The following is a 7424-nucleotide window of genomic DNA, read 5'->3' on the forward strand; positions in this document are numbered from 1 at the left end:
AGCAAAAGACACTAATGAGAAAAGGTCTTTCAGGGAAATACCTAAGATAAAAGAAGAGGAAGGAATGTGGTAGTATTTGGTAATATTCAAGGAAATCTTGACATGAAAACTAGCAACATTTTGGAAGAAAGCTGGGATAACAGTGGGGCAATTTTCAGGGTATCCACCTCACCGCAGTTCTTGGTGAGGCACAGTGGATGATACTGTGTGGATAAGAGGACCAACCTACTCTAATTCAAAGAAAGACTTGTTAAAGTTGATTCTGAGTTTAAAGACGTTTAGAAATATATTATTAATTGGTTCATCAACATAAATGGATGAACTTTGAGCCTGTTATACAGAGTGAAGCAAGTCAGAAAGAGAAAAACAAATATATTAACACACACACACAAACACACAAATCTAGAAAAATGATTGATGAATCTATTTGCAGGGAAGGAATGGAGATGCAGATACAGAGAAAGGACTCGTGGACACAGTAGGGTAAGGAAAGAGTGGAACGGATGGAGAAAGTAGCATCGACATAAACAAACTATCATGTGTAAAACAGATAGCTAGTGTGAAGCTGATAGGGAGACCAGGGAGACCAGCCTGGCGCTCTGTGATAACTAGGGGATGGCACGGGGGGGGGAAAGGAGAGAAGCTCAAGAGGGAGGTGATATATGTACTATTATGGCTGATTTGAGTTGTTGTATGGCAGAAACCAACGCATTGTAAGGCAATTTTCTTCCAATTAAAAAATAAAGAAAGTAGAAAAAAGATTTAAAAAATTTTAAAGGAATATATTAATTGATTTGGTTTGATTCTATTTATCTTTTTTAAGTAGGCACAACAGTGATACAATAACACCTCTGTCTAAATCTAAAGGAACTCTCTAAGTGAAGTGAAGTGAAGTTGCTCAGTTGTGTCCGACTCTTTGTGACCCCATAGACTGTAGCCTACCAGGCTCCTCCGTCCATGGGATTTTCCAGGCAAGAGTACTGGAGTGGGTTAAGGAACTCTCTAAAGAAGTATAAAATAACACACCTAATAGATAAGAGAACACTGGTTCATAGTTACACTGGTAGTTTTTGGTTTGTTTATTAAAAAACACATCATTTCAAAATAATGTTAATATTTTTCAAGTACCTGGAATAGAGACAATAAAATCATGCATATTTGAAAGCTTGAAAAAAAGAAGTCACAACAGATTGTGTACAATTTCTGCTTCTTTGCCTATCCCTTCCTGGGCCAATATTCTCCTACTTAGAATCACTATTAATCTTTATCTATTAAAGAAAAGGTGGTTTTTATGAAACAAGAATGCAGTCATTATCTTCCCATTAACATTAACAAGATGAATTTATGGGACAAGGATAAGATATAGGAGGAAGAGTTTTATTAATTAGGTTTAAAAATGGCACATTAATGAACAGAGAGAAATCAGAAAAGTTCTAGATTCTTCGAAGACTATGGAAGTGATTATCCTTAATCATAGTAAATTCGTACTAAAATTTAGACATGGTTTCTCACCCTCCTCCAGTGATTAATTATTAGTTTGGAATTAATTTAAGGATTAAAGAGATTACAAGGATTAAACAAAAAATTATTTTTATTCAAATTTGGAAAAAAGTGAAAATATATTACTTAGTATGTTAAATTAATCCCTTTGTAATGAGCTAAAACAATATAATTAAAGCACATTAATTTGAATTTAAATGTCACATATACTATGTGTCTTTGGAAATGGTCATTATATTTATGAATATATTAAGCAAATTACCTAAATATATTCTCTCCCAGTTTTATGAATTGAACAAATATAAAAAATATTTTTTTAAAAAAGCAAAGAAAAGAATCACTGAAACTCCTTATCCTTGGGATGGTAATTCTGTGTGATTTTCTCTGTAAGCATCATTATTGTAATTAATTACATTTTACCAAGATTACATTTATGTCCTTCCTTTTGCTGCATTATCACTTAATTATCACTTAAAATAATTAACCTTCTATTCTATTGTGCTAATGCAGCAAATTTAATTAATGAAGTAATTTCAATTCTTCAAGTTTTAGATGATTTTCAAATTTTTACTGTCACAGAGGAGCTTTTCCTCTGTGCAGAAAATATTCTTATCCACTTTTTTGCTGCTTCCTTGAAACAAATTACCAAGAATAACTAAAACAGGAGGTTTAAAAATTTGAGTTGCTCTTGGTAACTTTGGACATCATGTAAAGGTATACTACTAATTTACCTTGTTTCCAGGTCATATTTATTTCTAAACTGGTTTATTTATTTCATCAATTTTTCAACTCTCCTGTAATTCTATGGATAATAATGATTATAATGATGTAAACACGACTAACAATGATAAATTTGTTTAGTTCAAAACATGTCAGGCACTACTCCAAGCACTTAGTATAGAATTGTAACGGAATAGTATAGATTTTGTATTTAAATAGACTTGCATGTGCTTCCCTGGTGGCTCAGTGGTAAGAATCCACCTGCCAATGCAAGGGACACGTGTTCAATCCCTGGTCTGGGAAGACCCCACAGGCTGTGGAGCAGCTGCGTTCCATGCACTACAATTACTGAGCCTCTGCTGTAGAGCCCGGCAGCCACACCTACGGAAGCCCTAGAGCCTGTTGCTCTGCAACAAGCAACAAGAGAAGCCACTGAAATAAATACAATTATTAAAAAATAGACTTGCATTTGACTACTTACTCTTTCACTAATTAGCACAGTGACCTTGGGTAGGTTACTTAACGTCTTTGAGATAAGCTTTTCCAGTCACACTATGCAAATAATATAAAAAATCTTACAGGATTTTTGAGAGGATTGGCTTTTCTTAGGACTTGATTTTTTTTTAATTTAACCCTTTAAACTGATTGGAATTTATTTCTTAACATGTTATAATATATGTATCTATTTTTCTAAATGGTTAATTTACCATAACATTGTTTATTTGGCAAAACTAATACAGTTATGTAAAGTTAAAAATAAAATTAAATTAAAAAAAATAAATAAATAAAAAGGAGTATTTGACAAAAAAATAAATAAATAAATGTTATCCACTTTGGCCACCTCATGTGAAGAGCTGACTCATTGGAAAAGACTCTGATGCTGGGAGGGATTGGGGTTAGGAGGAGAAGGGGACGACAGAGCATGAGATGGCTGGATGGCATCACCGACTCGATGGATGTGAGTTTGAGTGAACTCTGGGAGTTGGTGATGGACAGGGAGGCCTGGCGTGCTGCGATTCATGGGGTCGCAAGGAGTCGGACGTGACTGACCGACTGAATTGAACTGAACTGGCTGATCCCGTTTGCCAATGCTTAGTGATATATACTTCCTTATATTTAAGTTATCATATACAATTTATGTTTCTGAACTTTCTATTCTTTTTCACTGATATATTTTCATGTCAACATGATAATACTTTAGTGATTATTGCATCCAAGTATGTTTTATTCTTTAGTAGGCTATGCTTTGCTATGAGAGCTCATGGTTCTCATTGTTCCATTTGTTTCAAAACACTATTTAACAGATTCAATCCAGTTTGGCAGATTCATTTTTATCAGAAAAATTTAGAATTAGTTGCAAAATAAGTGTATGTGGTAGGGTTTTATTAAATGCATTCATTAACTTCAGGAGTACTAGTAAGTTTTCAGTATAATCAAAGTCACACTGTTAGGACTTCATGGATAGTTGCTCAATGTAAACAGGTGCAGCAGTCTCCATAAATGAGACCTCTGGGGAGAGAGGAGCCCTCCAGGGTTCCTACTAAAGTCAGTCAGCTTTAGCAAACTTTTGCACTAGAAGAAAACCCATAGGTGGTTGTATCTACAGAATTAACTGAAATATATTAAATTGAGCACCTTTTTAAAATACATAGGATGTGCATTCTAAACTATTTATTCCAGTTAAGCATAAAATTCACAACTATATTTTAATTATCAAGCATATAAATATTGGTATATTGAAACAGAATGTGTCATTCATAAAAAAGTCTAAGGAACTTAATTCTGACTAATGAATACAATCCTGATTTAAAATTGAAATCCATTTCAAGTTAATTACATGTACCCCAAATGTCATGCTATTTAAGTGGAAGATAACATTGCATTTTATAAAGAAAGGTGATTTGCATGAAACATTTAAATAAGAAAAAAGGACAAACTTTCCTTAAATGAATGGCCCAAATTATACAATAATATTTTAATAATTCAGACATCTATTTACAAAATTTAAATTTGTTTATTAAGTAATAATGACAATAATATTTGAATTTATTTAGTACTTCCCACATGCCAAACATGTTCTAAAAGTGCTTTCTTTGTACTCATATGATTTCAGAGTAAACCTATGAGAAAGAAATTAGAATGAAATTCTAATTAGAAAGAAATTTTATTGGTGAGGAAAATGAGGCATAGAAAATCTAAGAAGTTTTCTCCAACTTATTCAGAGCATTTGAACCCAAGCTGTTCTGCAGAGCCAGTGCTTTCAAGCATTTTGACCAGAACAATTAAATCCTTTATATGGTCTAACTTTTTTCAACTTTGCCTAGAAATTACTTTTGATTATCTATAGAACTGTACATTTTAGCTGACATTCTCTACAATATTTTGACTATTTCACCTGACGGGGGAGTCTTAGAAAAAAATCAAACAAGCCTTACTGAGTGTTCTAGTTCAGGATTAAAGGCTAATCGTAGAACAAAACAGTGTGCAAAGCATGAATTAAAATTAGAGCACACCTTTCAAATATGACTTTTCAATTAAAAGTATATGATTTTCAATTAAAAGTATATACATATGATTATAAAGTATTGCCCTTATGCCCATAACACTTTCTGATTTAATTTCAAGACAATTTTATGATTCCATACAAAACTGTATAAGTAAAGGTCTATAAAAGCTGTAAGGTACTGGTTTGACCTTTATTCTTTCTACAGGAAAAGTTAAATAAGCAATTACATTCAGCTCCTATATAGAATCAGGGGGCTGTCCAGCTCTAGCGTTAGCAATTGCAAATCCATCCTTTACCTTTCTCAGGCGAAGGATGGCTGGCCAGGAGCAAATCGTCAGCCAATGGGAGCCTCAAAGTCAACCATGCATTAATATGTTGCTTGAGCACCATCTGCTGGACACTTTAAATAACAACCAATTTGAGAACACCAACGTACCAGAGAATCACCTGAATTTCAGATGTACAATACAGTGTTTATATTTATGCCCCGGTGTAGTAGCAATCCATTTCTTCTACCTACTCAGAATTAATTACCCAGGCAGGACACTCACCTCCATCTTTGCCTGTTGATTTACTGGCATGAGAAGCTCCAAGTGGCCAGGTGATAGGCTCAACGTTTAGTTTAATGGGGCTATATTACTGGGTCTCATGGTGGAAGAATTCCTCCCTTGGGAACAAAGATGACTAAACTAGCAGAACCACAAATCCTGAGGTCCCTAAAGTTTCTGACAACTACTCAACTTTGCCTCTGAAGTGTGAAAGCAGCCACAGACAATGGCGTGGCTGTATTATCATTAATACAGTAAAAACTTACATAAACAGAAAGCTGAATGTGGCCTGTGGTTCATAGTTTACCAATCCCTGATGTATATATGACTTCCCAGGTGGCTCAGTATAAAGAATTCGCCTGCCAAGCAGGTGACTGGGTTCAATCCCTAAGTCAAGAAGATCCTCTGGAGAAGCGAACGGTTACCCACTTCCGTATTCTTGCCTGGAGAATTCCATGTGCAGAGGACCCTCGTGGGCTATAAGGGGTTCTTGCCTAGAGAATCCCAGGGACAGGGGAGCCTGGTGGGCTTCCGTCTATGGGGTCACACAGAGTCGGACACGACTGAAGTGACTTAGCAGCAGCAGCAGAGGTTGGACCTGACTATCACATAATGTGATATATACATGAGATAAATATATATCCCTGCTTATTTTTGACAGATAGATACAGATAGAGTTAGGAATAGAGATAGACATGATAGAGATAGAAATACATTTCTAGTAACTAGGAGAGTCTATTTTGATGCTGTGACTGTTTTATCTCTCACCATGAACCAATAACCCTTAAAAACCCTGTGCTAGTATTTTTCTTAATAATGGTGGTGTGTGTACATGTCTCTTTGTGTATGAATGTTAATTTAAAGTCTTCTGTGATAACTAAACTCATCCTGCTACTTAAGATCGTAAGATCGATTCAAATCCCATATCCATTTTAATGAAATATTCAAGGGGTTCCCCAAGGTTTCTGGGAATATCAAGCCTATTCTTTAGTCACAGTCATCTTTACTCTCAAACTCCTGCTTCCACTAAATTACAGAAAATAATTTATTGCCACTGCTCCACACCCTGTTAACTTAGTGAACTCAGAGTTTTCTTTCTTTTCTTCTTCTTTTTAAAAAAAATTTTTATTTTGTGTTGGGGTATAGCTGATTAACAAATAATGTTGTGATAATTTCAGGTGAATGGCAAAGGGACTCAGCCATACATATACTTGTATCCGTTCTCCCCCAAACTTCCCTCCCATCCAGGCTGTCACATGACACCAAGCAGAGTTCTCTTTGCTATACAGTAGGTCCTTGTTGGTTATCCATTTTAAATATAGCAGTGTGTACCTGTCTATTCCAAACTCTCTAACAACCCCTTCCCTCCATTCTTTCCCTCAGCAACCGTAAGTTCATTCTCTAAGTCTGTGAGTCTCTTTCTGTTTTGTGAGTGTCATATTGAGTGAAGTAAGTCAGACAGAGAAGGAGAAATATTGCATGACATTCCTTATAAGTGGAATCTATAAATAAACAATACAAAGGGACTTACAAAACAGAAGAGTTTTCCTTCTTTTCGACACACACGCACAAATATACACACACTTTACTGAAGGCCTTTTTCTGGCTAACTGACTTTACTGATGTTCTGGACAGATGACTTAGGTTAACCTAGGCTGCAAATTAATAATTTGAAATTGAACATTAAACACTATTTATAGTGTTTTACACAAAAAAGTGTCCTGGCTCAGAATTTTAATCAGCTCATTTTCACACCATCCTATTCTGACACATTTTATTTATTTTTTTTTTGTATATTTTGTTTTACATTAACTCAGTTCTGACACATTTTCCCAATTTCCCACTGCCCTTTGTGGCTTCTCAAGGCATTTTCCTAAACACTGCTGCTGCTGCTGCTAAGTCGCTTCAGTCGTGTCCGACTCTGTGTGACCCCACAGACAGCAGCCCAACAGGCTCCCCCGTCCCTGGGATTCTCCAGGCATAGACCCACCTAAAAAGAACTCCAGTGTCAGCTGTTCAGATCAACTCATTTTAAAACATTTCACTTGCACTAGACTAAATCGGTGCTCAGCACAATCTTTATATAATTTTATTTTGTGATTCATTTAGGGTATTGAGTAATAATTAAGAAAACATTAAGTACGCTTCAA

This window comes from Bubalus bubalis, chromosome 1, assembly GCF_019923935.1.
Source record: "Bubalus bubalis isolate 160015118507 breed Murrah chromosome 1, NDDB_SH_1, whole genome shotgun sequence".
Taxonomy (NCBI): domain Eukaryota; kingdom Metazoa; phylum Chordata; class Mammalia; order Artiodactyla; family Bovidae; genus Bubalus; species Bubalus bubalis.